The 18420-nt window shown below is 39.6% G+C and overlaps 1 protein-coding gene across 1 annotated transcript in view; it reads right to left on the bottom strand.

Annotated features, from left to right (window-relative positions):
* fibcd1b (fibrinogen C domain containing 1b) overlaps window positions 1-18420 on the bottom strand; it is a 116998-nt gene that overhangs the window by 13708 nt on the left and 84870 nt on the right. The gene's annotated exons all lie outside the window — the stretch shown is intronic.

Genomic DNA, 18420 nt, shown 5'->3' on the forward strand with positions numbered 1-18420 from the left:
TGTGTAAAGACCTCTGCTGTCATTTCTTGATCTGCCCTGATGGGTTCAGTCCTTGGGAGGGACTGGTAAAAATGTGAAAATACATTAAGAGGATTGCTGAGCAGCAAATCTAAGTGAGCAGAGAGGATGTGTTGGTGAGAAGGAAAGACTCCCACAGAGAGGGAAAATAAAAGGAGAGAGTCGACCTGGAGCAAGGCATGATGAGCATGGAGTGGAACATAGAAATGCCACGAAGACTTTGATCATGGGCACGTGACTCCATTAAAGTCGGGCAAGGGCAGTGTGATGGTCTTGCTAAACCCCATCTCCTATTCCAGGGTCAAAGTGATGAGGGGCTTGAGAGAGAGAGTGAGAGAGAGTGTCCGAAGGGCTTCACATCTTTAGACCCTTCAGCGCTGTGTGTCTGTAATGAGGTTGCTAGGAGTTCACCACTAATTAAGCACAAGGCATCATTAGAATTCAATTATTTTTTTCTTTTCAGTCATGACACTCCTTCAAATATTAGTATTCTCAACAGAAAGGGTTTTGCTTACCATTCAGTACGTTGGCCGAGAAGTGTTGATTGAACGCCAAAAACCACAAAGCAAATACAAACCCGCCACGATTTCATCAGGTGATTGTTGCCCATTGTGTGCGTGACATCAGAGCATGCCGGACACAAACAAGTATTGGGCTGCTTTTGTATTTGCATTGTGGATCTTACATTTGTGTTGGGATTTTTTAAATTTGTTTGACACTTCCCTTTTTGCATTTGTGGTTTGTTTTTTTTGCATTCCATGAATACTAATTTAAAATCACAAATTACAAATTCCCTGACTGATGGAATACAATGTGGTTGAAATAGAAGCCAGATAGCATTCCTTAAAAATAAAATGAAATGAAATCCTATTTACAAAGCCTTCCAAAGTTCATGGGTACACAAATGTCCCTGTCTGATCTCAAGATTGAAATTAATAGCAAATTTCTATATAAAGCTTTCGATAAATGTAGTGATAATTAAAAAAAACATTGTAAAGTAGCACCAGGCTAGTGACAGAAACATGCCTTCCACAGTCTTATTCACAATGCAGTAGCACAGGGACGCCATCCTGCAGTTATATGTGCTTATCTTAGCGCAAAGGAGTCAGGAGAGCGTTAGAAATGATGAATTGTTAATCTATGTTGTTCGGGTCTCTGACGACCAACCAGACATGAATCTATGTGGTACTGCTATGTACAAAGTACTGAAAAGGTTATACGTGTTTTTTAATTGAATGCCTTTAACGAAGGCCGACTACTGTAACTCCCTCCTCTCTGGCATTAACCACAAGTCACTCTCTCGCCTCCAACTGGTTCAGAACTCCGCAGCTAGGCTTCTTACTGGTTGTAACAGACGACATCACACCACCCCAATCCTGGCTTCTCTTCACTGGCTCCCTGTTCGTTTTAGAATTGATTTTAAGATTTTGCTGATCACTTTTAAAGCACGTCTGGGTCTGGCCCCGACATACATAGGAGAAATGTTGACCCCGTATCAGCTCGCAGCCTTAGATCCTCAGGTGGGGCCCTTCTGGTTGTTCCAAAGTCGAAACTGAAAACCAAAGGCGACCGTGCTTTTGCCATAAGGGCCCCTCTGCTTTGGAATGACCTTCCGGAGGAGATAAGGCTTGCAGAATCAGTAATCTCTTTTAAATCACTTCTTAAAACGCATTTTTATAGATTGGCTTTCATGTGATGTCGTCGTTTTATTGGTTCATTTTCATTTGGTCTTGGTATTTTATCTTATATTTGTTTACTATATTTTACCAATATCACTTGATTTTATTTATTTCATTATTTTATTTATTTTGTTTCTTTATCACTTGTTATTTCATTTTGTTTCTTATGCACTGTCTTGCTGGCTGGTCTGTCGAAGCACTTTGTAAACCTTGTTTTTAAAAGGTGCTATATAAATAAAGTTATTATTATTATTTAAGAAAAACCATGATGAAATGAATTATTACGTGAAACAAAACTGAAACAGAACTATGCCATAGAGACATTTCTGACAGCGTCATTAGGAGATCAGTCAATCAATCTGAAAATATAAATTGAAATCGCCCAATCTGTGCTCGTTCAGCATTCCTTTGTGAGAAGATTCTGCTTGTAAATTTTTACATCTTCAGGAAAATGTAATCCCTTCCCCCTTTTAAAGAGCCTTTTCTGTGGCATGAGCAAACCAGACTTTGGTGCCAGCAAAAGTGGAGAGGTGTTGGAATATACCTGTAGGCCGGGGATGAGAGGCATCAAATAAAGTACCTCCCCGGGCCTTGTGGAGAGGGCTACGAATTGCTCTGGTTCTCATACATATCGAAATTACTGGCAGAATTGCTGCAAATTGCAGCTATCTCCACTCCAGCAGTGCAATCTAGTGCAGATGGAGTGTCTGCCAGGGTACAGCCACACCAATCAGAGACAGCATACCCTCCTGAAGGAAACCGAGGCAGAGCTGCAGGCTGAGGCATCATTGTAACAGCATCGGGGCTGATTGGCAAGACCTCAGCTGGCCGGCTGACTGGATCCCGGAACAGCCAGCATCAGTGTGTCGGACTGACTGAGGAGGAATCACACTGTTGAATAATTGATTGGATATGAATGCAGTATTGGAGGAGCTTTAACTGAAAACACTTGCATGCGCTCTAAATAATAGATTGCAGGGGGGGTTTCAAGTCCTGGGAGATATTGTAGTTTATATTTGTCTTTGTAATGCAGGATATGGTATCATAGCATATATTCTTGCATTTCCTGACAGCTGGGTTCAACACATCTCAGTAATTTCCCCAGGTAGCTTGTGCTTGTACTTTAATCAACATATCAAGTACATTTAATTCACATGTGCACATGTACTCCCACTTGAATTGCCCCTATATTTAGTAGTGTTAACTAAGGTGTCCTTGTAGAGTTAAGAGATCTCTCAAGCTTTTGTTCTGGAGATACAGTTGATACAGGTGGAGAAGAGTTCATAAAGTAAACGTGTAGTCATATGCAAGACATACTTGAATTTTTTATTATTCATTTTTAATTATTCATTTGTATGTTAAATATAGTGTTTTTAAAGTATGAATCATAAAGGGTGAACTTGAAATGAGATAAAATGCTTTGATGTCGGGAGAAAAAAAAGATTCTTGAATGAAAAATATTTTCTCAGAAACTTTAACGTAAGTCACTTCAATGAGCACACAGACGGCTTTATTGTACAAAGCATAGCAACCACATTGAGAGCAACTCATTGACCTCAGAGACACATCGTTTATCAGTCACATGCATTTATAGAGGAGTAGTATTGGTATTGTACATTTCCGAGGATTTTGCTCTTCTTTCCAAGTATTAACTGAATAGCCAGGGACTTATGTAACGCATAAGCTTCATGAAGCCATTTTCATGTCGAGCCACTTATTGTGGCAGCAATTGTATAAAACACTCTCGCTGAAATGCTCCTAGAATTTTACACTGTGTCATAGGGAGGAATTAAGCATAGTGTTAGCAAACTGCTGTGGTTGTGCTACCCCATGAAATGGCTTTTTCTGGATTATAATCATCAGTGGGTACGGCCGGAGGGAAGTTTGCAGGCTAGAAAGCCAACAGGCAGTATGAGCCTCTTGGGTACAGTGCGCGGGCAGACAGTGACTGTAAAGAGCTGCATAAAGCACTAAAAAACAATTATTCTCTTGATGTTGGGGGTCATCTTGAGGTGATCACAATAAGCATTGTTTGAAGTTGTAATTTGGTTGTGAAAGGTTCGACACATATGGAATTATAGTATCACTAAAAATATATATATATATTCACAGTGGCTGTAAATTGTATTGAAGATACAGTATAATTGCAACGGAACTACAATGAAAATATAATGGTCCTGTAGAATTAAGTGGCTTGGATGATTATTTATCAAGCTGTCCAAGGAATTCCCCAAGTCAATTAGATTATCTACTTGTATTATTCAGCCAAATAATAACTGATTTACTGGTCTACTGAAAATGAAATCTCTGGTGAAATAGTGCATGTTTTGGTAATATTTCTCCTTTTGTTAATTTCTTACAATAGCATCAGTGTTTTTATATTTTTTGGAGGATAATACAGGCTAGATGCTTTATACTTGATGATACACTATAATGACATATCACCATGCTTATCACTGTTTACCTGCTGCATTTATAACTGCAAAATGCTCAAATGGAGCCCAAACATGCTAAAGAATATTTACTCTTCTGCACTGTATATAATACATATATAAGTATGAGATGGTGGAATACATTGGCTCCTCTACAGTGTCTTGCCATCCTATTTATAAACCCCATAAAGAGACGCAGCTGATTTCTTGTGTACATCAGGAGTAATTCTGTCAACACTTCGTGGATACAGCCGTGACATGAAAACGTGAGCGCTTAATGAGTCGTAAAAAGAGTACCAACCTCGTCATTGCGTTGAAAGAGCAACCTGATGTGTTGTAGGATATGTAAACTGACAACTTGTTTCTCTAGTGGAGTCTTGGGGGATCTTATGTCACCTGCTCTAAACACTTCACAGGATTTAGAAGTTTGTATTTGCTTCCTCAGGCAGAACAAAGCACCATAAGGACCGTTTCTAAACTGCACCGTAGACAGACTGCAAATTATATTGTGAGAATAATGTAAAATGTCCAATAATTCTCACATATATGGTAATGGGGACTTTTGTGAGAAGCAGACATAATGAATAGTTGAGGTAGCAACATGGTAGGAGCAGAAACAATGGAAGCGACACAAGGGGTTGAATGGTGAGCACCTGGAGGAATAATGAGGCTATTTATTCCCTCAAACGGGAACGGAGAGAGTTCAGGTGGAAACTGCGTAAAGCCTTGTGGAGAGTTTTCTCTAAGCTGTGACCTTCCTGCAAGGTAGGGGCCTTTATTGACTCTACACCAGTTTCAAATCAGCCCCTTATGCACATTGTGGCTGTGCATGTATATTAGCTTGTGCATAATTAGGCTCTGTGCATTCATTCATGTGAAAAATAATACTCACGGCAGGAATATGGTTGAATTGCAAAATGCTATTTATAAAAGGGAACTGAGAAACATTTGAAGTATCTTGCTAATCTGAGGTAGTTTCATAAGATTGTTATGGATAAAAATATCAAACAACCTTCCCTCCAAACAACCTTTAGTTTTTTTTCCTCCTAATTAACCACTGTTTCTCCACTTCTGTTTCTCCACTTCTGTTTCTCCACTTCTGTTACTCCACTTCTGTTACTCCACTTCTGTTACATCGCGAACAAATCTTTGCTAAGGTTGCTTATCTATTTCCAGGTACCTCACCAACTTCCTGCACACATCTCTCCCACTTTTTTTCTTCTCCTCTCTGTCAGACTCCCTTAATGTATTCATTTATAATGCATTTTCACAAACTCTATGGGCTGGACATTGGCAAGCTGTGCAGCTGCCTTCGAATGAGGCAGAAGCATCACCAAGACAGGAGTAATAAATCTCCCAGAGAACAATCGATCAGTACTCCACCCCCCCCCCTCTCTCACTAACCTGCGAGAGGTGTGAGCCTTACTGACCCTTGACCTGGCTGCTGCCAGTAGTGCTGCTGTCAAGCTGAGAGAAGACGCAGCAACACATGATTGGGGTGTTTGGAAGACTTTCACAGATAATCCATTGACAGTGTCAAGGCATGTCTAGCTAATTGTTTTAGCAGCTGCTGTCTACCATAGATGTTTCGGAGGGTTTGTGACGCAATTCCATGTTTGACTTCAGGGGATATAAAAGTAAAGGCAGGAGGGAGGGAGGGAGTTTAGGAATGGTCCATATGAGTAGAATCAAATGTTTATTCAAACTGCTGGTCCTCAATAAAGGAATATAATAATTAATTAAGGGGAAATTCACAAAAAATTGGATTGCAGCCACTGATAGCACCATGAATTGTGCATCACTTGCACCCGTTATCTGCCCCATCTCAAGGTCCGATTCACAGAAGATATTGCTCTAATGTTTACAATGCAAACGCGGGCAGAAAGTTTTGCAGCTGAGTGCAATTTGCCCTTTTTTGTTTTGCCTGCGGTTGCAATTAGCCATGTGGCAAAATATAAAAGTTGCACAGAGTAGGCAGAACAACGGCAATAAGAAAAAGAGGAATTACACTTTCAGACCGTAAGCTACAGGTCCTGACTGACGAGGTGGTGAGGCTTTTCTTAAAAACTTCAGGCAATGAATAAATAATATAATATAATCCCAGTCGGTCAAATATCTCTCTGAAGACGCCTAGAACCTCGCTGTAACTGCATGTGTCTATTAGCAGGTGCAATTAGACTCATATGTGTAAAAAGGGGCCCGTTACCTTCATTAAATATGTGTAAATAACACAGGAGCACCAAGAAACGCTACTTCAGCGGTGCATTTCACCCCTTGCGGGTGCTTTGAGAATTACATGGGTTGGTTTTGTCTTATTTGTGCAGCAGAAGCCGCACAATCCTTTTGTGTATTTGCCCCCAAGTGTCCACAAACAGAATAATTGAAAAAAAAAAGATACACAAAGAAAGGCAAAATGGGCCGTCATCCTCACAGGAATTGTGATGTTCTTTGATTTGTGCTCTCTTTTGTAGATACAGTCCTCTTTAGATTTTCCACTGCGTGACAAGAATATAAATACAAGCCTCAGGATGCTGCATTGTGGTGGAGGCAAGCTGTGGAGGATAAAATGTGTGTAAGGATGTATTTATGCTGGTCCCTGGGAAAGAAAAAGATTAGGAATGGAATGATTTAAGAAAAGAAAAACAGAAAAATGGCTGCAAAAGTAAACATGTGGAGTCCCTCTGTTCGATATGGTGGTGTACAACCTTAAAGGAGCTGTAGTTAACATTCTAAATATAATTAAAGCACCAAACAATGGAGCTCTTATACTCTGGCTCAAATGAATACTGGAGATCATTGAATTTAAAGACATCATCCACATTGTTAAAATCATCCGAATATTCAAATATTCCAGAAAATATGTTATGCTTTTTTTAGTCCAACACAACAAACTCTGCCTGGACACGATATTTCACAACGAGACTTCTCCTATGTTCTTCTCCTAATGTTGTCAAACACTCATAACAACAATCAGAGCCTGTCATTGGCAATGACAAGCAATTTTAGTGGACGTAGATGATGGTGTCAGCTTGACTCAAAAGGGATTACTGTGAGCGGCTGCTCTCATTCTATACTGGAACAATTTCAGAAACTGTTGTCCCTTTTAATCAATAGACACAAAAACATGGAAAAATTGGGCCTGAAAAACACCAAAGTTACTCTTTTAGAGCCCTTTCGTGAGAGAGAATGTGGTTGTGCACCATGCAGTGTGGCCAAAGTCAAACCAACAACCTTCACACTGATGGTTTGAAAAACTTTTCCAACAATGGCAACAAAATCACAAGATTATTCTCTTTTCTTGGTGGTTCAACAACACTCGGCTGTACCAACTATTCAACAGAATAACAAGCTAACCAAAAATAGTTGCTCTACATATTGCATCCAGACAGAGAACATTGTATGATTGAAGTAAATAAATTATATCTTAAAATATTCTATTACGGTATACTATCAGTCCCATTACGCGTGTTTCCTCATGTAGGATGTGTACAGACAGTATGTTCTAGCCAGACTCTCCCTGCTGTGTGTGGCTCCTCTGCTTCTCTCAGCTCTGAATAGTTATACAGGCCGGGAGTTAATTGCTATGGACTCTGTGCTGTTTCACATTGATCTGAGAAACACGGTAAGGATTCCTTGCACAGAAAAAGAGACAAATATACTTAGGATAGGAAAGAGACGAAGGGGAATTAAAGGGCAAAAAGAAAGACAAGAGACATTGTTGGCAATTTCACAGTATATCTACAGGTTTACCTTGTGTAGTTGTGTGTAAGTGCAGATGACGTGTGTGTGTGTGTGTGTCTTTCGCTGCATTTTAAAGTGTTTACTACAAAAAAGAAAAGATGTTGTTACATTTTCTTTACTAAACGCTTTGCTTGACTTTCTTCAGATTGTCGCCATGCAGGTTTCTTTTTTTTTTTTAATCTCCCCATTCTTTTAAGGCTGCCCTTTTGATGTGAAGTGGCCCTCACACACTTAGGACTGCAACAGACAGCCAAGCAAACGCCCATCTCCAAATTATAGTCATCCCCCTGCCTAACTATCCTCTTGTCTGCAAACATCGCTTCCACATAAACACCAACAAAACACGCAAATGTCTTGTTCTTTGGGGCTCATCTCGCTGTAATCACATGTGCTTACACTACCCAGGTCCGGCTAAGAGCTCAATTATAGCTCTCGTACATGGCCCCACTTGTTTAAAGGTGAGCTGTATGTTAAGTGGCTAACACTGCAATTTCCGCAGAATCCTGTGCAATTTTTGACAGGCAGGCAGGAGAAAAGACTGTAGAGGAGGAAAACAAGGGGTTTGCTTTTCTTTCTCTTCTCAGAGGCAGCTGTAAGTGTATCTTTAATGAGGCAGTCAGCCGAAGAATGTAAGATCACAACCAACGAGGCCCCCGTCAGAGAGCGAGGACAACTTCCAGGCACAGCAGTCAAGACACATGGGTCTTATTACATTGTTCCCGTTCTCGTACTGCTGGGGACCATCACAAAATATGATGGTGTGACACGCTCTGAGCGACCTCACTAAAAAGAGAATCACTAAAATACTTGACGTGGAAATGTCGTATTTTTGGTGGTGCTGGAATGTAATAACAGAGAAATAATGTCAGCTGTTTTGCCTTGTGGGCGATCACTTTTCTGTAATGTAATTCATATGCTAATGACCAACAAGAATCAGAACTAAGTTTATTGCCGAAGTATGCTTTCATGCTCGGACATATAAGGAATTTAACTCTGGTTTTTAGCGCATACCCATGTGTAAAATACATTTTCATTTCAATGTTGGAGCCACACCAAAAAATACGAAGCTATTCAATATAAAGAGTGAAACATGTACTATATCAAGGACACTGTGAATACAGGGTTCTGGTTTTGTTCAAAACTGTTTGTACACAAAGTATGAGTGCAAAAGGGGTCTAAATAAATAATTATATGTAATCCATAATATGGTAGTGTTGGGTATTGTATGCAGCTGTAGGTTTAGGACAATGGCTTACAGCTGCACAGCAAGCTGTATGTTATGTACAGGGGTAGATGGAACTGCACAGCTATTGGGCAGATATTGTTTTTGAGACATCATGTGGCTGAGTTATCTGTTCATTATTGTACAGACGCCTGGAGAGAAATTGTTTCTGAGGCCGATCATTTTGGTGCACACTGATCCAAATTAGAGGGCTGCGACAGAAACACAAGCAGATCCATGTACCCCGTCATCGTGACCATAGGATGAGTCAAGCTGTTAAAGCCTTCAAATATGGCATCAAATAAAGTTTCACTTTAGTTTCTCTTTTGTTTACCTACTCTCCCTTTGTACGCTGGTTGTGCAGTTGGATACATGCATGTCTTTTTAGTAAGCCGAAGCCAAATCTGATCTGAAACAAAACCACATCTGAAGTCTGACATTACAGCATCTGGTTGCATCTCAAAGTGCCAAACAAGGACACGATCCACAACATTTTCATTTACTTTTAAGTCCCTACCGCCTCAGGATGAAGTTGTTTAAATCAGGCTTATTTTCAGTTCACATCTTCTACAGCTGGCTTATTAAACAGTTGAATGACTGTATTAGCATGTTTGTTTAAGATTAGAACAATCCACGGGGGCTTCACATCTCCTGTTTACCCCGAGGGATGTTCCAGACAGACTTTCACCAGAATTCAACCAGAGCTTTCCCAACAGATTGTGGGCGACAGCGATCAGGATGAGAAAACCTGGCACAAGGGTGGAGTCGAATAAATCCAGGCCAGGGTTAAGGGGGTCTGCAAAACATGTTTGCTGACTCAGTTCTGGAGGGTGGGCCGGTCCGTGCCAATGATCTTTTCATCAGTTTGGACCATCTGTTGTAGCCTGCTCTTTTCCCGTTTTGTGGCCAAACCAAAGCACACAACCAACAAAACACCCAACCTACAGTTGGTGTGTGCAATTGAAGTAACACCTCCAGTAGCAATTTTTCTCAGCTGGCACAAGAAACGCAACCTCTTCTGGGCCTTTTTATGAAGCCCGGTGTAAACCTGAACGCTTCCATGTTGCAGCAGTGTTGAGTGGTGATGATGAGGTTGTATGGGCAGCTGAGTCTCAATAAAGACAGCTTTCCCCAGAGGTACAGTCATTTGTGTAGGGGGGAAAAGAGAAGTGAGATGAACACACACACACACACACTAACACACACCCCTGGAATGCCAGAACAGGAAGGCGTGTTTCTCCAGCATCTCACTGGTAGAACAGAATCCCCTGTATACAGGCTGCTCTGATACCACGTTCTTAGATATACCTACGAAAAATAGATGTCCTACGAAATCAGTTCGTATGAAATCCACATAATTATGAACCATGAAGTCTTAAGACAGTATAAAGACCCATACAGGGCTGGGGGGATTGGAGGTGGATGGGTCAAACAAAAACCTGTCTTTCACCCAGAAGACAGCTGTTCATGCCCTGAGTGAAACGAGTAGTCAGCGTTGATTTACTTGTCACTTAGTGGCCTAACCTAAGTAACACCATTTCCGTTGTTATATTATCCCAAACACAATCTCTTCTTAAACATTACTTAGTAGTTTTGTTGTGGTTTCCGGTGAAGACAGAAGTTTACTTTTAAAAGACTGTATGCATGAAATGAGCTGAAATTGCCACGTGTCGCTGGAGTTTTGCAGGAAAACGCACAAAAATGTCCACCAGTGATTCATATGCACCATTTTATGAAGATACATTGCTGTATTTCATTTGAGTGAGTGAATTCATGGACTGAGGAGTTGAAGGACAAAAAACAAGATATTCGCATACAGTAAGATTCCACTTAAGGCTTTGCAGGATACGTGCAGTGCCATAATGACTGCTTCATTAACCAACGTGTTTGCCTGCTAGACAAACTGCAGGGGATCCAGCAGGGGGTATGTGATGTGCTTCAGGTGGGCCAACACTAGTTTTTCAAAAGACTTAGTGCCCCGGGGGATGTGGAGGAAACATGCCCGTAGCCATCGCTCCTGTCTTGCAAGCTTTACGGGGCAACACTATGGTTATGGATCATTTGAAAGAAGAGAGAAGCTCACACAATGTGAATGATCTGCTTAAGATCTGTGCGAAGACAGGAGCCAGTTGGTCACCACAAGCCTTCAGACAGAAGTGAGAGACGCCATCTGTGCCTGGGGCTTTCCTGGTCTTGTGTCTGACAAAGAGTCGCAAGACATCCTCCTCACAGATGCAGCATGCTGGTTGACTGCCGGGAGTGATGGGAAGTCATTAGGAATTGTGGTCTGGTGTTGGGAGTGAGTGGAGGCCAGAATGATTTCTTCTGGGGTTTTTCCAGTGTTTCTTCTTTTGTCTCTGCTCAAATTTATTTGCCACTGCTGTGGACCTCATTCGTTGGCCTGATGAAGCTGCCTGACTTTGGCTGCAAAACTGTTTCTAATTATGTATTTTGAACCTGAGGGAACACATGTCCCGTCCATCTGCACCTCAAAGTAATCCCAATAAGATCGCAGGCTCATGGCTTCTACAATTTTTATCCCAAGCTTTCTAGATTTTAGTTTTTGTAAATCGGGAGAAGATGAGTTGTTAGAATGGTGTGCACAATAGTAAGCATCCTGTTTTCTGTTCCCTGTGGGATACTTGCTGAACTGTCTTTATCTGTGTCCCTAATGACTGAGGTTTGCTGAAACTCCCCAAATTAACAAGTAGTAAGTTCAGCATTCTTGCTCCGTACTGGTTATCTGGTTAGCCAAGCGTTGCAATCACATACAGGCTTGAGGCAGGATGCAAACACTGGCCAGAATAAAAGGAAAACAACTCCTGTGGCGAATAAAATGGTGACCGTTGATAAAAAGAGCTTGAAGGTGAGGGCAACAGATTTTCTGTACCACCGTGGCATCAATACACCAACCTTCACTGATATAAAAGCCGATTCTATCTCCCCTAATTTTCCCTGATACACTACTAGAGCATATCAGATACACCTGAAATGCTCTAAATAGGAGGTCCACTCCTCCGAGTAGAAAACCAGGCAGATACAATGCAATGTCCTTGGTGGATTCACATCGCCAGGTTTTCAAAGTGCAACAGAGAGTGAGCCGTTCTTGCTGGTTCTGTCGCAGAGTAACAGTTTGTCTATCGTATTGCCCAGAGAGCAAAGATTCATCAGGCGTACACTGAAAACCCAACGATCAGAGCTTACGCAGTAATAGCATATTTCCCCTGTTGCTTCAGAGGATGGCTGCCCCACAAAATATGCAATCTGCAGAAATCCCTGTGTGTGAGATATATAGTGTCAGAATTCTAATAAGGGATCAGCAGTTTTTCCTCCCCGAAATGCCTCAAGTGAAGTGTCTGTACTTTCATTTTGCTTAAAAAAAAAAAAAAAAAAGAGAATCTTGACTTTTCCTATAACTTTAGGGTTATCTCTCTTAGATTATTCACATAATTATTGTACATGTGTATTGATTAAAGAAAAAAATGTTCATTGGAAAATGACTGCGGTATGACAAAGATCTAAAAAAAAAAAAAACTGCACAGAAAAAAAGGATGGCATTTTCCCTCTATTGTAAATAAATAAACGGATGACAGGATTCCAATTCGGAAGCTGTTATGAAAACAGATTAATATTAATTCCCATTACTTGGAGCTAGCAAAAAACTAGAATTCCATTTAGAGGTATTGATTAAGCTGTTAATGCTCCACTGATTGATAAAATTGAGTACTGCTCGAGAATGTCAAATATTTCCGTTTGTCTTTTTATGGAAAAACCAAAAATCTTTGACGCAGTATGAATATAATATGACAATACTTGAATCATTTTTGTTTGAGTTAAACGAATCACTTTGATATAAATGTTGGAATAATATCTAAGTAGAATTTCAAACTTCAGAGGTATTGCTACAGTTATACCATCAAACACTCGACAGTATGAGCTGAAATGACAACTAAACTAACAACCAAACTTTGTGACGAATGGCCTCCAGATCACTTTGGAAACATTTCCTCTTAATGTCACTCCCCTGACGACAGGTTTCACAAAGAGAAAAGTTCAAAATGTCACAGGGAATTGGTTGTGTCAACTTTAGACTGATATTCCATAATTCTACACAACACACTGGTTTAAGTGACAGCTTTGAGTTTTTTGTTGTTATGTCTTGTTTACACAATTGTATGCAAGTATAAATTATAGCTGCAGTTAATGGACTGAAAGCCACAAAAGAGGACGTGATTATGACAATAAACAATTTGTCTATCCTCTTTCTGCTGGATTTAAGTGCTGCTTTCAACACTATACAGACCGAAGTGTGTTATTGTAATAGGCCATTTGGAAAACTAGGTTAGTCTCTTTGGGACAGCATTAAACTGTTTCAGGACCTACATTACAGGTAGACAAGTCTACATCAGCCTCCGAGACCAGGTGTCTAAAAGATTTGATGGCAGCAATGGAATTGCCTTGACCCAGTTTTATGCTTTTTATTCATGGTCCTTTAGGAAAGATTATTCAGCAATATATTAGTTTTCACAGCATGGTGAGTTATATCTGAGCCATAGGGGACCCAAATTATATTTGCTGTCTGCATGCCTGACAAACACTGTATCCAAAAAACTGCTAATCCATGATGTCCTACAATAAAAAAAAGGAAAAGAAAAAAAAACAGGTACCAAATCAAAGACTCTTTGCTTAACGTCTATGCAAGCATCCACCAATTACAAACAGAAACTGAAGTTGCAGAACAAATCATTATCCTTGACTCACTATACATCTATACCTTCAGCGTGAAAAAAACAACTTCACGCTGTTTTAAATCAAAGATTACTGCAATTGCTCTTGACGCACCGAGTGAAATCTTTAGGTTTTTCAACTAATTAACACCTAAGCTGCCAAATGGCTGAAGGAACAGACATCCGGTTCAGAAAAATAGGGAAGCTAAATAAAGTTTATATCATTTGCTTCCTGTATGTGGTACTGAATGTGTTAGAATTTTCTCACAAGTGTGATTGTGTCATCCTGCATAGACAAACTAATACATGCAGTGGAGGAGGCCATTTATAAAAAATGTGAAAACACAGGACGCATGATTTGTTAACCCTTGACTGGCTCTCTTATTCTTCATTTTCTCACAACTGCTCTTCTTTCGGATGAGTTTTATTGCCGCTATCATCACACTATAAGACGTTTAAGACATGTAGCAAAATTCCTTAATGAAATCAGAATCCAGCTGCATATTAAGATAATAAGATAGGTAAAGATCTTCAGAGGTGGCGGCTGGCATTAGTGAGCAATACTTGTCTGGTGGAGGTAACTGCAATTTCTCTCTGTAGGCTGCAGGCAAGCACTGATCCATTTTTCATTTTTTGCCCTGAGGGTAATCGATGATGGGGGGGGGGGGGGGGGTGACGAGACAACAGCACACCCTGAAAGGGTTCTCTGAAAGGCTTACAGTAGCCTGCTGGCTCATTGAAATTCAGTCTGCTCAAACCCCCAGCTTTCCATATTCACACCATTTTCCTACAGCGCACCATAGGGAGCTCCAGCTGGCACTCTCACCACGTTTTTATTTAATTTTTTATTAAGGGTGCACTCTGTAATGGCCTCAGGTCAGCAAAGAGACCTAGATGTCCATTAATTCACATAACCTCTGCAAACGCTATACAGTACATGCAAGCACTCCTATATCTAGCAAGGATGCAGAGTGGTGAAGGTGGCGAAGAACCCTAAACTGTGCAGGCTCACCTAATGTGATACAATTACAGAGTGGGAGTCCCAAATGTTTTCTGCTGACCTGCTGTTCTAGACCTGCAGTCCAACCTATTTACATAATATACATTTTGAATTACTTACGGTTAATGTCTGATGGACAAGCGCCTGAAATTAATGTTAATGTTCTGATCTATTCATTATTTAATTTGAAATTAGTAGAAAATGGAAAACAAACTCATAAAATAGCACTAACTTGTAATTAAAGCTGTTCCACCCTTTGCCTAACGGTGGCACAAATGTTACATTTGCAGCATCTGTTAGTGTTCGTTTCCTTACACGAATGTGGCGCAGATTAGTCGGTGTAGTGTGAGTGCATCGCCATCTTAAAAGCATATACGTATACTTGCATATACGCATATATACTTGCAAGTTTTCTTAATTTGTCATTTCTGAAATTGGCTGAGTGACACTTGTTCTTGGTTTGATTGGAATGAAAGGGATAAACAGAAATTAAACAGAATTAAACAAATCATTTAACACGTGTCATCATTAATTTAGGCAGTCCAGAAACCAGAGGCAACTGTGTTTATCATTGATGATGATGATAGATGATGAGAAATTATGGAAATATTGTCTATATTTACATTTCATATATTAGCTTTTATACATCCTATTGGACAGAATTCATGGAGGAATTCTTTACATTTCTTTGAGGCAGATTTTTTTTTATGTGATGTGATTTAATCTCAATTCTTACATTCTTTAACATGCTCTTACATTTGTAATTTAGCCAATAAAACCCCTGCAATATAGTTAGACATAATTTCCAAAAATGATATTCCACTGCCTGCTAATGCACCCCCAATATAAGTGTGCTTTAATCTGGAGTGCTGATGGGAGAGTATCTCAGCTGTGGTATGGCACGCACGTTCATAACCTTGACCATGACAAGCTCATGTTTTTTTACAGAAATAGACTTCTTCAAGCTCCACTTACTCCACCAGTCTGAGCTTGTGCGCACAGCGATGAAAGGTTTTTAAAAGACACACACAGGCACGGTGATATCTCATTAAAACTGTTTCTCAACCCCACATTTCCTCAGGAAACTACATTTCTGCAAATGTTCAGCGCTTTTGGGACCGGATTTTTTATTTGTACATGGACCAGATTTGGTAGATCAGTAATGCACTCATAAGAACATCGAAACAGCTTAGTATCCCAGAATGTTCCCCATAGATGCTGGTTTGGCAATGAAGTGTTTTGTTCAATGACGCAATTATAAGCTAAGTTGTTTTCACATCAACTTTGTATGACGTGATGAATCCCTGGTGGGCATCTGGCCAGCTTCAGAGTGTTGTAACCATCACAATTCCACTGTTTCAGAGCAGTCAGAGTGTGTACGATGTGTGTTAAGTGGGGGAGCGGTAGCCCTGAAGGTTCTGGGATCAGGACTAAAAGAGTGTGCTTGAGCGGTGGCTAATGGTTCAGAAATGCGGCATTCAAGTACAAGCCTGCCCAAGGTCACGTTATCAACAACAGTGTTTGAAGAACCAAGCTCTCTCTCACCTATGAAAAAGCCACCTTTTCAAGATTCTCGCTGGTTTTGTTTCCCCAGTTCACCTCTATTTGTAGACTGCAAGGTAACTATGGTGACCTGACTGATGGCGTGTTAAACACAAAATAACAACAGTGCATAGAGTCATGCCACCAGGGATGTTTACATATACAGGGACAATGGCTGAAATGATGTCGCCATAGAGACCCCCAGAGAGATGTTGATCAGATGTTCCCACAGGGTCACACTCCGCAGCTGCAGTTGTTTCTAATAAAGTCACGTCTTCTTTTCAACCGCATATGAGCTTCATTGGTAGTCAATTTTCCTATTTAACACCTGATGTGAGAGAATTGTTTTTAAGGCTCCGTCTCATCATGCTCTCCCGCTTCTTGAACAAATGTCAGGCCAATTAAAAAAGAAGCCGCAAAGGCCAGTCTCTGATGGAAAGAGCTGGCTGTCTATTTCCATACAGTGTTAACAACATGTTGGAGTATGAATGTAAATGAATAAAACACAAATTCAACATTTGGTGTAAAAGTTAAAGCAGATAACTTTGAGCCATGAAGAATGACCACGATAGAGCTTCCGGCCCAAAACAAGAAATATTTTAGTCTATTTAATGAGAAGTGGTGTGAAGAAGAGGAACTTGGCTTTGGAAAAGTTGATAATTTCACACTCGAATTCATTCTTTGTTGGCATTCTTTTCCTGTCAAATTTGAGGGGAGGCATGGACTAATGTGTCATGCTGCCAGCAAGAAATAAAAGGATTTGGACAAGCACAATCTGAAAAATGTAAATCATAAGCAGAAGGCGACCGTTGAAAAGCTGTGATGTTTTGACAAAAAAACATGTGTTTGACATGTGAAAATAAAAAGTACATATTGTAATTGAATTGCTGGTCTTTTGGCTTGTGTTGTGATATTGTGGTGCCGAACAGACTCCTCTCATAAAGTGCAGTTTAAATACATATTTTGATTTTGCTTTGTCGATTTCACTGAAGTGGTTTTCATTTACTGAATTCTTGATGATATGAAGACCCAAAGTCATCCAATTTCTCTCCGTCTGCCTCTCTTTGGCAGTCTCTATATTTTTTCTCCCTCATTTGCCACGACTGCTGCAGCTATTTCAGACTGAGTAAGTTTCTTTCTTTTTTTCTGTTTTCAGTTTGAGTGCTTTACTTCATCTCCCAATGTCTGCCTTGTTTTATTGATAAGTGCTTTTTACACTTTATAATGTCCATCATTAACAAATGGTAGATTGAATGTCAATTGAACTTCACTTTACTAATAATGTTTCATAATTATCAGTAATGCTAGAATTCATGTTATTTTAACATTTGTTTGTGTAATATAAAATAATTAGCATCATAAACTAAATAATCTATCACATATCATAGCAGAATATAACATTTAGTTTGTTTTACTGTATTAGTAAACTGTTTATTAATAGAAATATAGATGATTCTATTAGTGTACACATTATAACATGTTTAATACTTTATTATGTATATGTTAAATACAACCAAATGATTTGGAAAATATCTAAAACATTACATAGATAGATGGAGCAGAAACCAGTTATTAACTTTTTAACAATTCCTTTTTAAACAGCAGTAGCAACTCTTTAAGAGTCATTTAAATAATGTCTTTAGACAGTTTATGAACCAATGATCAACCGATAACATTTTTTTTTTTTTTTTTTTTTTTTTTTTACATATATCTGGTCCCTATATCTTTGTCATGTTTATAGATGTTTTACAAAAAAATCTTTACAAATTATTGGTATCAATTAACAACCACTTAGTATAGTGTATACAATGTTATAATATTTGCAACAATTAACGGTTGAAATAACAAATTATAGCACTGCTATAATTAGTAAACATTATTGACTATCAATAAATCGGTTGTTAACCATAAAATTATTTAACCAAAGTTTCATTAAAGGTGAAAGATTTTGGCAGTGAGGCTGTAGAATGCCACGCCTGGAACGTCTCCCATAGAGTAGGAGAACTACGGCGGATGAAACTAAAACACCAATGGTCCTATCTAGAGCTAGTGATTAGTT

The sequence above is a fragment of the Anoplopoma fimbria genome, chromosome 14 (assembly GCF_027596085.1).
Source record: "Anoplopoma fimbria isolate UVic2021 breed Golden Eagle Sablefish chromosome 14, Afim_UVic_2022, whole genome shotgun sequence".
Classification (NCBI taxonomy): Eukaryota; Metazoa; Chordata; class Actinopteri; order Perciformes; family Anoplopomatidae; genus Anoplopoma; species Anoplopoma fimbria.